Here is a 14,212-nt window from a genome sequence, read left to right as displayed (position 1 = left end):
CGAAGAGGCGTTGGAATGGGAGAATGCTGGCGATGCAGGGAGAATGAATGAAGGCTGAATGTATGAGTGCCTCGCCGTGTCGGGGACATGGGGCAACGTGCCGCGTCCGGGCATTGAAAAAAAAAACCAAACCAAAACAAAACAGAAATAAAAACACCTGTTTGGTCTCCGAAAACAGTGTTCCTGTTGTCCTCGATCTGAATGGGGCTTGCTTCGCTCAATCCTTCACTGCTGTCATCACTAATCAAGACAACATGGCCCCAGCCCCCTGGGTCTTAGCCAAGCCCCAGGCTCCCCGGTGGATCCCATGAGCGTAAACAAGCCACAGAGAGAGGAGGAAGAAGAGCAAGTGACCACCAAGAGGTTGGCGACGTATCTGAATCAAGGCCTGTATACCCGGGCGAGACGCAAAGGAAAAATCCATTTTCCTATTAATGTAGTTCCCGGCAGAAACGGGTCTGTGGAGTCATGAGTGCCGAGCGGGCGACACGGAACGTGGCACATTGTTTGGCAAATTCTCTGTCATCGTCGGGAAAGCCGTCGCAATTAATATTTGTGTCGCGCCTCCTCTGTATTGAGAAACTTACTTCTATCACCTCATTCTACCTTCCTAACAAGCCAGTGGAGAACTGTTATCACCCGCCCCACTTTACAGGTGAGAAACCGAGGCACTGAGAGATTCAGGCATTTCCCCCCCAAGATCCCACCGCCACTGAGCAAGCAGCAGAGCTGATACTTGAACCCACCCCGCCAGGCTCCCCCGGTGCACTATCTCAAACTCTATAGGCTACACAGAAGGTTATTGAACGAAGGGATGCACGCATGCATTCATTCTGCAGTCTGCGGGCCTCTGTCACGAACAAGGCCCTCCGTGTGAGGACCCAAAAGCAATGATAGCCAATTCCTGACCCTTGGAGTGTTTCACAAGGTATATTTCCTGGATGGTCTGATGGTTCTATTCATAGATGTGGACACCCGAGAGCCAGAAAACTTAACAGGTTCTTTTCAGGGTCCTGGGATCAGGAACAGAAAGGATTTAGAACCTGAACCTGGGTGTTCCAACCCCAGGCCTAGAGTTATTTGCACGCTAACATGCTTGTTTAAAATACCGGAAGTGGGGCGCCTGGGTGGCGCAGTCGGTTAAGCGTCCGACTTCAGCCAGGTCACGATCTCGCGGTCCGGGATTTCGAGCCCCGCGTCAGGCTCTGGGCTGATGGCTCAGAGCCTGGAGCCTGTTTCCGATTCTGTGTCTCCCTCTCTCTCTGCCCCTCCCTCGTTCATGTTCTGTCTCTCTCTGTCCCCAAAATAAATAAAAACGTTAAAAAAAAAATACTGGAAGAGATCAGACACCCAGACATGTGACGAATCAAACAGGGTAGGAACGATAGGTGCTTTCCCGGAACATACCAAGTGCCACGGGCAGATGCAGATCGCCACGATGTGACGGACCAAATGCCACCGTCCCGATGGAAGTACGCACCTCCTTCACTAGCCTTCCCAGAGAGGGGTTGGTGTGGGTTGCTTTAGAAGAGCAAATATAAACTATGTCTCAAAATGCACAGCTACATGGGCCACCATTTGCATTCAGAAGAGAGTATCGTCCAAAAGCTCCCCAAATTATCTAGAAAGCCCTACTTGCCAGCTTTTGAAAATGCTCTGGGGGTCCACATTTCTCCCCCTTCTGGCCTGACTTGCCCATTTAAAAGGTTGCCCTTTTGTCATGAACTCTCATTAAAATGCTCAGTTAGTGGCATCGATAAGTTTATCCCTCGGAGAAGGCAAGCACGCTGGGGCCCTAATGACATGGTCTTTCGGTGTTCTTAAGGCATTGATTAACCCTCACCTGCCAGAAATCATTAGCAAACGATTGCTATTTTCTGATAGTTTTGAAAGGAGGATAACTTTTAGTAAATAATCACCGGCCCCTTTCCCAGGGGGTAAAACCGGGTTGGAGCCGCTCTGAAACGCCACATTGGTTTATTTTTTAGCGGGTGTATTTAGGAAGGAATGGAAATTGCATTCCAAGCAGCTAATTATAGGATAAGTGTGCCTACTTAACCAGGCAAGCATGTCAGCTGTGCACAGAGCGATCGCATTATATACATTTTCTGTTCTCTGGATAATTAACAGGATCAAAATATTACTGTCAGATTCAAGGGGAAAATTAACACATTATCTTAATTGTCTTTTCTACTCAGGTACAAGGCATTACCATTTCAAAAAGGACTTGTCTAATACATTGGAATTTTAAGCTATAATTCCTGAAGATGCCATTAATCCCTTTCCAAACTTTGATCTACCGTCGTGATATCTTTGGATCCTGCTTTCTCTGCCTTACTTTTGAACTTCTGGGCTAGATACAGCTATTATAAAAAAAGTAAACTTCATAAACTTGCGGTTAAAGAAAGGATATCAAGACAAAGTTGATAAATGCTTCAAACGCAGCACTTCCTCATAAGTTTACCTCATTTTACTATGATCTGTGTTCCTGAGATTGTCTCTATTGTATTTGTATGGTAGAAAGACCAGGTAAAGGTCACCTGGTACTTGACCTTTCCCCAGCTCTACATTCAGGGGCATTACATTGGTAGCGGACATCAGCCAGGGTAGGAGGGTTTGCACTGTGGACATTGGCAAAGAGGGGGCGCCCGGGTGGCTCAGTCAGTTGAGTCTCCAACTTGGGCTCAGGTCATGCATCTCACAGTTCATGAGTTCGAGCCCCACGTGGGCTCACCGCTCTCAGCACAGAGCCTGCTTCGGATCCTCTGTCCCCCTCTCTCTTTTTGCCACTTCCCACTTGTGCTCTCTCTCTCTCAAAAATAAATAATTTAAAAAAAACATGAAAAAAAAAAAAGAAATTGGCAAAGACTACAAATCAAGACTTTGTTGATTGCCTAGACCAGGGTTGGCCAACTATAGCCTGAGGGCTAGATGCTTATTTTAGTAAATAAAGTTTATTAGAACACAGCCACACCTACTTGTTTGCATCTTATCCATGGTTGCTTGTGTGCTATCACAGAATTCCTACAGAGACCGTGTGCTCTGCAAGCCTAACATACATATACATAGTAAATATATAGATATCTATATATAAAATACATAAATTTATGTAGACATACAAAATACATAGATATAACAAATAGACATAAATATATATAGTATCTTTTATTTTTTTAAATGTTTATCTATCTTTGAGAGAGAAGGAGAGAGACAGAGCATGAACAGGAGAAGGGCAGAGAGAGAGGGAGACACAGAGTCCGAAGCAGGCTCCATCCAGGCTCCGAGCTGTCAGCACAGAGCCCGACGCGGGGCTCGAACCCACAAACCACGGGATCATGACCTGAGCCGAAGTTGGACGCTTAACCGACTGAGCCACCCAGGTGCCCGTGTGTGTGTGTGTGTGTGTGTGTGTGTGTGTGTATGTATTTTTTTCTTTTTTGAGAGATAGAATGTGAACGGGGCAGAGGGGCAGAGGGAAAGAGAGAGAATGTTAAGCAAGCTCCATACTCGGCTCAGAGCCCAACTTGGGGCTTGATCCCACAACCCTGGGATTATGTCCTCAAGAGTCAGACGCTGACCCAACGGAGCCGTCCAGGCACCCCTGTAAGCTCAACATATTTGTTATCTGTGTTTGTTACAGAAAAGTTGCTGATCTCTGGTAGAGATCAATGGTAGAGAAAATGTCAGTAATGCAAATGCAATTTTGAAGTGTTTCATGCCTGTAACCATTACATTTTTGACTAGCTTGGGTAACTAAAGAAGTCAGAGATGTTCACCTTCAGGCATGGCTGGATCTAGGAGTCCAAAAGATGTCACTGGGTCGCTCAGGTTTTTTTTTTTTCTTCTCTTTTAACTTTATTTTCAGGCAACGTTTACCAAGATGTGATAAAATGGCTTCTCCAAGCCACTGACTAATATCCTAGCTAGAGTTTATAACCCCAGCTAAGAGAACATCGCTTTCACCGGTCCTGGGGCTAGCCCAAGCCCTGCGTTGTGTTAACCTGCCATGGGTCATTTGCCCATGTACCAGTCAATCACAGTGATGGAGTACCCTGATTGGCTAGGCCCAGGACATGGACCCATTCCTGGAGCGGCGAGGGGGCAGGGAGTGTTAGGATAGCATCCACCCCCCTGAATGCCCGGAGCCTGGTAGAAATGCAGAATCAGGGGTGCGTCAGCGGCTCAGTCGGGTAACCACCTGACTCTTGATCTTTGCTGGGGTCACTCACAATCTCACGGCTCACGGGTTCGAGCCCCACATCGGGCTTTTTGTTCACAGCAGGGAGCCTGCTTGGGATTCTCTCTCCCTGTCTCTCTCTGCCCCTCCCTTGCTCCCTCTCTCTTTCTCTCTGTCTCTAAGTAAATAAATAAGCTTAAAAAAAGGGGGGGGGGAATGTAGAGTTACCAGGGCCCTTTCCAGACTTCCAAAACCAGAATCTCCATTTTGACAAGATCCCCAGGTGATCTGTATGCCTGCTGTGGCACAAGACGTGCTGTCCTGGGCCAAATTTCTCACTCTGCGGGAAACCAAGCCTCAGAAGGTTCCATGACTTTTCCAGTGTCACCAGGTTAAGGGCTAATACTGCCATGCTAGAACTTAGCTTTGAGCACCCCCCACTGTTCTCCCTGGTGCCCCCCAGGAGCTCCCTTTGTCCACCCGGGGAGCCCCTAAGCTGACTTAAATTCTACCCCCTGTGGGGAAAGAGGTGTTAAGGCAAGACCAGGAAAGAAAAAAAAAAAAAATCCCAGTGTTTGTAAAAAAGAGCCTGTCCAGGCAGCCCTCCACTGGCAAGAAATGCAAAGTCAAACTCCCAAACTGTTATTTACACACACCTCACTGGGGTTACATTAGTCCCGGGGCGGGGGGTGGGGGAGGGTGGGGGGAGGGGGTAGTCCCGGGGCGGGTGGGGGGGGAGGGGGTAGTCCCGGGGCGGGGGGTGGGGGGGCAGGTGGCCTTGTTGTTGTATTTATGTGGGTCAGACACTGAGTCCTGTGTATTTTCATCATCGTCATTACCGCAACAACAACAACGGTAATCATAAATACAGATTTTCAAAAGCCAGCGATGCCCTTTTCCATTCTGGGAGCTGGAGGGGAAATGCACCAATGTGAGGCCGCTCCCGTATTTCCTTACATGTTGACATCAGGAATGACACACATGGTTAACAGATTTTCCACATGTTTTTCTCCTTGGCTGACATCTCCCCACTCAATCAGAGCGAAGTCTGTGATCAGAGAGAGTGTTGATTGACTGTTTAGAGGGCATGAGCCTTCATGAAAACACAGGGATGACAGTTTATATAAATATCCTGACACTTTTTTCTTCTGCTTCCCCCTCCCTTAAATTCCCTTTTTTTTTATTTTTTCTTTGAGCTTAAAATTAATATTTTCTTTGTGGACATGTAATATCCCGGCATGCCTCAGAGCTCACTCAAGCAGCTTGTTAGCATTTCCTACTTAATTGGATCTTTTTCTCTCTTACCCATATGGGATTCTCCTGCCACGGCTTCCAATAGATCTAATGTCAAACCCTTAGAAAAAAGACCCAACTCCCCAGATCACGTAGTGTCGTATACTGTTTGCTTTCGTAAGATAACCGCAAAGATTCAGACTCAGGCTGACGTGATTTGGGGTGGGGGGCAAGTCTACAAAGTTCCAATTATTTGGGTAATTTGGGCAAACAGACCCTCCTTCATTTGTCTACATTAGTTGGCTAATTGCAGCTTTTTGGTTCCGACCTAGAGGGATTCTGGCTGCTTCCAAAGTAAAGGGAAATAAATGATGTCGTTTCCTTTGGAACAACATTAAAGTTGGGAAGATTTTAATACGTGCAATTTTCCCACCGATAACATTTTACTTTCTGGACACCCTGAGCGGAAGGAAGATTATATTGTACTGGCAGAGGTGAAATTATTGTTTCAGTTCGTGGTCTCAGAAAATCTGCCGTAATTAGGCGGTACATATTTCCAAAAATGAGTCCAGCAAAAAGAGGACACGGGCGCAATATTCTCTTCCAGTCATCCAGAGAATTCCAACTGGCAGCCGGCGGACCCCGAGCTCTGTCCACATCCACCCAAGATCTTTGGGGATTCGGAATTCTCCCCAGGTTGGTCCTGGGGTAGAACTGGCTACGATATCATCATTCCTTCACCAACACTGTACTTTGTCTCTTTCCTTTGTCTTCATCCTGCTCTTTTTCGTAGTTGCCCCAAGTCTGTGCCCCGCAGCGGGGCCCTGGTCCCTGACATCCAAGCGACTCAAAGGTAGACCCTTGACCCTTGCCGAACATGTGATTTCCAAGCTTACTCATTCGCCTGAGAGCCCAGCGAGGTGGCCTCTCTGCGTTCCCCGATCCCCAGGGGGTAACATGGCCTAAAAGCAGCCCTTAGAAGCACAGCAAACTTCTTACCTGCTCCCCCACCCCTACCCCAATTCCAGGCTACCTGACAAATATCTCTTAGTTCACCTTTGCTCAGAGGCTATACATAGCGGCCAATTCAAGAATTCTGCACTCCAATCCCGATTCTGACTATCTTGCGGTTTGACTTTGGGAGAGTGCATTCATTTCTCTGGGCCTCAGTTTGCCCCATCTGCAAAATGGAAAGCACCGGCCAAGGTCTGGGTGAAATCCGAGCCCGAAAGGTCAATCCATTTTAAGAGAAGACTCTCATGCACCTACATTTAAAATGTGGATTCTCCCACCTTCGGGAAGATCCCCATCGTCGTGCGTCTGTAAGAGGTAGCAAAATTATGACCGGTCTTGAAAAACAGCGGTGTGATCACCTCCCATAGCACGTATAAAGCCGCTGTGTCTTCCCTCCGCAACGAATGTTTTTGTCTCTGCTCCTGTGAATATCTAAACACTTCTAAAGAGAAGATTTCAACTCTAGCTTTTCCCTTTGTGGGCCAGTCTTTTGAACTGCAAATATATGAGCAGAGGGTATTTATGCATTCAACTTCTCCTGTACGTGTTTGTTTGATTGGTAAGATGGAAGGGTAAGGGACTATTTACCGATATCTTTGAGAATAATATAAGTACACAAGGGGGCCAGGGATAATAGGTTAACATCACAGAAAATGTAGGTTGGGTATAAACTTCTCAGCAGTTTCCATGATTCAATTATCAGGTAGTATCCCATAGGAAGGGCTTTGATCATCTGCACTGGGGACGTTTTCAATTTCCTTGGATTTTTGAAAAATCTCTCAGAGTGATCTTTGCAAAAAAAAAAAAAAAAAAAAAAAACCAGAAGGAAAGGCTGTTGGATTTCGGGTCTTTTTTTGCATTCCTTTCTTTCTCTCTCTCTCTCTCTCTCTCTTTTTCCCCTCCACTTGCTAATTTCTTTGGATAATCGTTACAATGAAGTGTAACAAAGGATCCATTCAGGATTTCAGAACAGCAATGGCACGTGTGTATTTTGCCCAGCGCTGCGCAAACCTAATCCAATCGCCTTGGTGCCTATGTAAAGCGAAAATGTTTAACTTCTTACTCACGACTCGTAAGTGTATGTAACTTGCTTATCACTGACTTGACCTTTCTTGAAGACGAGAATACTCCATTTTCTTTCTTCTTACTATATTTTTGGTTAACGTTTTAAAGTAAAATAAGACAGAAAAAAAAAAAAAACCCACACCCCAAACGTGTGGCTTGAAGAGTTATTCTACGACAAATATCCATGCAGTCACTTGATTTCTCAAATCAAGAAATCTGACTTTGCCAGTCACCCCAGAGGACCTTTCGTGTGCCCCATTCCAGCGATGGCATTTTTTCTCCCCACGATCCTTTCTTTGTAGTTAAGTGGGCACCACTGAACACTTGCCCGTTTTTAAAGACAGTTCATGCTCCTGAAGTCTCTCTTAATCTACCCATTTTCTATCCATTCGTCTCTACTCCTTACACTGCTTCTGTTGGAGAACTTGGGACGTTTCAGCTTAGAGTTTCTCCCCGTCCGGATCGTGCCAGTTGCAAATTCAGGATATGCCGTTTAGAATGTTCCTCTGCTTGCTGCTTTTTCTTGTCACGGGGTCCGGGGACTGGATGGCACTCACGTCTGATCTGTTTGGGAAGAAAATAGTTGGTGGACCGTTCTTTCATGAGAAGCAGGTGAGTGGGGCTCTTTGGTGATATTAGCCGCCACAGACATTCAATGCATAGTTCCTTTCCTGCCTGTGCCTTTGCCAAATGGTACTAGTTTAACTTTATTGTTATTTTTGCATTTAATAGAAAGATGAACATAAAGAGAGGCTTCATTTATATCGGATTGTCCAGTGGCAATATGAGATGTTGGATAAAGGCTTAATTCTTCCCCTACATTTAATTTTCAAAATAATGGATGGGCTCCCTATCATCCCAAAGGTGACCAAGCAGCATCTTTAAAAATATCATCATGGGGGCGCCTGGGTGGCACAGTCGGTTAAGCGTCCGACTTCAGCCAGGTCACGATCTCGCGGTCCGTGAGTTCGAGCCCCGCGTCAGGCTCTGGGCTGATGGCTCAGAGCCTGGAGCCTGCTTCCGATTCTGTGTCTCCCTCTCTCTGCCCCTCCCCCGTTCATGCTCTGTCTCTCGCTGTCCCAAAAATAAATAAACGTTGAAAAAAAAATTAAAAAAAAAATATCATCATGGGGGCACCTGAATGGCTCAGTCAGTTAAGCATCCTACTCTTGATTTTGTCTCAGGCCACGATCTCACGGTTTTGTGGGTTTGAGCCCAGGTCGGACTCCATGTTGATGGTGCGGAGCCTGCTTGGGATTCTCTCTCTCCCTCTCTCTCTGCCCCTCCCCTGCTTGCGCTAACACACTCTCTCTCTCTCTCTCAAAATAAATAAATAAACTTAAAGAATATATATATCATCACGAATGGTCATCAAAAGAGAGAAAAAGAAATAAATTGAACACTAGAAAGAAATAATGAAGGAAGGAAAGGAGGATGGGAAGGAAGGGAAGGAAGGAAGGGACGGAGGAAACGGAGGAAGGGGGAAAGAAAGAAAAGAAAGGACAGAAGAAAAGAACTACTTTGGTATAAATCTCACAAAACACGTGCAGGATATTTTTGTGAAAACTTACAAAACACCAGTGCAGAAAAGCAGAGCAGATCTAAATAAATGAGAGATGTTTCAGGTTAATGGTCTTCAGTTAAGAATGATGTATCAGTCTCAGTTCATTCACTGTAAGAAACATATCCTACCGATGTTAAATGAGATATAAACCGTAGGGGAAAGTGGGCATGGAACTCTCTGGACTCTCTCCAAAGTGTTCTGCAAACTAAAAACTATCCTAAAATAAAATGTTTATTTACAAAATCTCAGTGGTCCTACTTTTGACCTGTTCAACGTTGGCTCTTGGGGCCCCTGGGTGGTTCAGTCGGTTAAGCGTCCGACTTCCGCTCGGGTCACGATCTCACGGTGCGTGGGTTCGAGCCCCGCGTCGGGCTCTGTGCTGACAGCTCGGAGCCTGGAGCCTACTTCGGATTCTGTGTCTCCCTCTCTCTCTGCCCCTCCCCCGTTCATGCTCTCTCTCTGTCTCAAAAAAAATAAACAAACTTAAAAAAAAGTTATAAAAAAAAAAAGAAATATCCCTATAGAAAATGGGTGGTCTGAAGTTAGGGAATCTGGAGGTCTTTTTGGAAACTTTTGAGGGAAGCATTAGCAACAGAAGGGAAAGAGAGAATTACCAGAAAAATTATGCTAACTGCACACTTTTTCTGGAGAGTCATTCGTCTTGCATGATTTTCAAGGACTTGAAGAAAATCCAAACAGCTGGTAAAGTAAGAATGTTGACTTCTGCATCTCCAAAGAGGGTGACTACATGGTGTTTTCAAATCTAATCCCAGACTGCTCTTCATGGACTTGGAGAACCCAAGGATGCTCAACCCAGCACAGGACCATCACATCTCTTTTCCCTCCCCCACCCCCATTCTTAGTACATAGCTTTTGTCCTCTTGGTTACAAAATGGTTGCCGCATTTCTAGATAGTACCTGGATTGTTGTCAAGATTGGTTGGGCCGTCGATGTGAAATTATGACAAAACGTAATTGAAATACACAGAAATATGAAGTGCACACATTTCACTATTCCTTAAATTCTCTCAGTGGGGATAAATAATTGAATCGCAGATGGAATGCTGTTATTTGCCAAAATATTCTCTTGCAAAAAGATGGTATTCTGAGAGTTTCGTAAGAATGTTCTAGGACTGGGGCGCCTGGGTGGTTCAGCTGGTTGAGTGGCCGACTTCGGCTCAGGTCATGATCTTGTGGTCCATGAGTTCGAGCCCCACGTTGGGCTCCGTGCTGACAGCTCGGAGCCCGGGGCCTGCTTTGGATTCTGTGTCTCCCTCTCTCTCTCTGCTCCTCCCCTGCTTGTGCTCTATCTCTCTCTGTCTCTCTCGAAAATAAATAAATGTTTAAAAAAAAATGTTCTAGGACTTTGCATTCTGAGTCCTGGGAACCTCTTGCTCTACGATTTGTCCTCTTGCTAGCATCCTGTGCATCTGCCAGGGGCCCCACATGGTCCTGGGGCTGATGTGCTGGAACCTGAGTTTAACTTTTCTGTACACCATGTGCAGAATGGCACGAGGTCCTGTGGGTGGTGTTGAAAATTTACTCCTCTTCACGGGGTCACTAGTTGAGTACTTGATCGTTATTTAGTGGACAGATGTTGGTGAGCACGTTAGCATTTCACTCTCTGCTTCACTTGGTCAATAAGCATAAGATTTCACCAACCATAGGTGCTCCGCATGGAAGCCATGAACACTGTTACAAATATAAACATGTAAAGTACCACCATTCTACGGAGGAGAGCTTATATAGAGCAACTGATCAGCTTTAAATAAGCTCTGCTGATGGAATCCTGCTCTATAGAGCTGGCTGCCAATGGCACAGAAGGGTGATCTGTTTGGGTCGTCCATTCTGACCCTTAGAGTCACCTGTCCTTGGTGCCGTCTGCTGACCAGGTGACCACCACCTCACTGGCATCGCAGGGTCGCCCCTTCGTAGGTGCTGGACATGTGTGAACACTCTTCCCTTCGTTCCGGGCAGAGATAAGTTAAAGTAAAACATTATCAGATATTTGACCCAAGGGAAAGAAACCCAGAGTCAAGCCCAACTAGATAATGTGGCTCATTGTTCATCACTCCCTCACCTTCTGCTTTGGTTCCCTGAGAGTGAGTCTTTAACCGTGACTTGCCCTGAAGCCAGGACCACCGGACCACCTAAGCACATCAGTGTTACACACCTCCGGGTTTTATGACAAATACGAGCGAGTCCAAACATCTCAACGTGTCACGGAACAAACTGCGGAACAAACAAATACAAGAAGAAATTTCCCATAATTTTGGAGCTAAAAAGGAAAAATAAGGGATTCCCTCCTGAAGAAGTCCAATCTCTTTGGACAGGTGATGAAGTACAAGCTCCAGTATGGGAAAGGATTCGTTCAAGGTCACAAAGGAAGCAAGGGCCAGCGTCAAGGTCAGGCACAAGGGTCTGGATGTTCCAGTCCCGTGATTTTTTTCCACGCACGGCACGTAGAATTCTGTGCTTTAAGACAGTGTTCAAGAAGAGGCCTCTGACTATCCATTTCACCAGGAACAGCAAACCCGTTTTAATGTAAAACTTCTGATGGTCCCCACCCAGCATTTCTCAAACTGGACCCGAGGCCCTTGAGATTTTGTGGGTCTAGGAAAGTTTGATTTTTCTTTTCAAAGGGAATTGACCGAAGCTGACAACAAAAGCCAAATAGACTTGTGTCAAAATGGATCATCTCGACATCACAGAGGATGACAGCCTCACCCAACATCAATTATCGTTTTGTTCCGTCCCTGTGTAATAGTGTTTTTCTGTCTTTAGTTACCGTGTAACAGCGCTTCTTCTCTTCCTTACAAATCCTTTGTTCTATTATTTATTTGTTTGTTTGGTACAACTAATTAGAATGATAAAAACAATAAATCCCTTTGACTTCTCCTCTCCACTTTAAATTTTTTTTAACGTTTTATTTATTTATTTTTGAGACAGAGAGAGACACAGCATGAACGGGGGAGGGGCAGAGAGAGAGAGGGAGACACAGAATCGGAAGCAGGCTCCAGGCTCTGAGCCATCAGCCCAGAGCCCGACGCGGGGCTCGAACTCGTGGACCGCGAGATCGTGACCTGAGCCGAAGTCGGACGCTTAACCGACTGAGCCACCCAGGCGCCCCTCCTCTCCACTTTAAAACACACACACACACACACACACACACACACACACACACACACTACTATTACCCACCATTACATTTGCCAGTCTGAGTCCTTCTGTCTTATTTCTGGTAAAAGAATCAAGTGCCCTGAGATCATCAAAATTTCATAAGGATTGGAAATCACGGAGTAAGTTTCTTTTCACCCACTAAGCGCTTGCTATAGAGTTACCGTGCATTTTAAGGCTTTTGCTTAAACCGAATATTTGGTGCATTTCTAGTCCAAAAGAATGGATGTTTCCTTAAGGAATAGTCAAGAGGTTGCCTTCTGACCTCAGAACTTTTGGATGCCAAGTTGTCTTCAGGAGTCCCAAGTACTATGGAGAAAACTCGACAGCGAGCCTACGAACACTCTTTCCGGCATCCCTTTCCCCTCTGGGGCCATGTGCTTTGTAGTGTGTTTGTGTCAAGTGAGCAAACGGACCTTGAGGTGAGGGAGTCCCCCGCTCAGATGGGATGGAACATTTCTTCCAGGGGTTACCGGGATCATCGGTAACGGGGCCCCAGAGTCTCTCCCAGGATGCTCTCTGGGATAGCAGAGACAGAGATCACTGCTGGGGAGGAAGAAGAATTTGCTATCATCTATTTAGATAAGAGAGTCGCTGTTTCCAGGATGCTTTGGGATTGCTCCTGGAGAACTCTGGTTCCAGGTGGGAGGTGTTTCTATGTTTCTGCCTCTTCCCCAGACTGACTCAGGAGTGGAAGAAGGTGAAGGCTGCCTCATGATGCAGTGGGGCCCCAGGACACTGACATCTCAGAGAGGCCTTGAAGTGGTCGTTTCAGGGGCCTTGAGCAGCTGGGTCACTGGCTCTGCCACGGGCTGGGGAAATCTGCAGCGCCTGGCATCTAGAAAGTTCTCACCAGATGTTAGCTACCACTGTGAACTAAAAGACGTATAGCACTTCATTCATTCATTCATTCACGTAACTCCTTCAACAGTGCCTCCACCTGTTCCCTTAGGGATACTCACAACATTCCTGTAGGGTAAGTTTTTAAATGATGCTTATTTCCGAACACAGAAGACCTTTGATGAATGAATGAATGAATGAATAAATGAGTGAGTGAATGAGTGAGTGAATCAATGGGTACCTGAACACTGAAAGGACACACATGGAGCTGGGTTTCACTGTTGCCCGTATCCACTACGAATCTGCACAAGGACACCCCTCTTGTTGACCCTGAGTTTTCCTCTGCGAATAAGGGCGGTCCTTATTCGCAGGGTTGTAAGGCTAAAGGAAGTAACCTCTTATAAATAGGGAAACATCTGTAAATAATAAACCGGTTTAAAGCTCCAAGTGTGATATCGAGCACGTAAGAAGTGCTCACCCAAGTGCGCCTGGCGGCTCGGTCGCTTAAGCGTACAACTCTTGATCGCGGCTCAGGCCGTGATCTCACAGTTCGCGAGTTCGAGCCCCGTGTCAGGCTCTGTGCTGACAGCTCAGAGCCTCCTTGGGACTGGGATTGGGATTGTGTGTGTGTGTGTGTGTGTGTGTGTGTGTGTGTGTGTCTGCCCTTTCCCCGCTTGCGCTCTCAAAATAAATTAAAAAAAAAAAGCGCTCCCTCAAAGTGAACTTTTATTTTGTTCATCCGTGTTGTAGATGAGGGCTACTGTGACCCAGGGAGTTTAAAAAGACCGACCTAAGGACATTCAGTTGGAATTAGTGCTGCAGAGATTTAAGTTCAGCTCTCCTGGCTCTTAACGTTAGCTTGAATAAGGGCACAAAGGAAGTAGGACGACAGTCTGAAAGGTAAGGAGACGATACTCCCCTCACTTCGTCACTAACATTTCAAGACTCGGGCGTGAGAGCACAGATTGTGTTCAAAATACTTTGTGCCGCGGCTTGTCCGATACCCAAACACCTGGTCAGTTTCGACGCCCGAGGAAGAAAATATTTATATTAGCTTTATATTAGCTTGTTTAGACAGTATAATCAGGTCCCCCATCCCTACCCTGCTCCATTTTTTTCTCTATGGTTTTTTTTTTTTTAAGT

This window comes from Felis catus, chromosome E2 (genome assembly GCF_018350175.1).
Source record: "Felis catus isolate Fca126 chromosome E2, F.catus_Fca126_mat1.0, whole genome shotgun sequence".
In the NCBI taxonomy this organism is placed as follows: domain Eukaryota; kingdom Metazoa; phylum Chordata; class Mammalia; order Carnivora; family Felidae; genus Felis; species Felis catus.
This window is presented reverse-complemented; position numbering follows the sequence as displayed.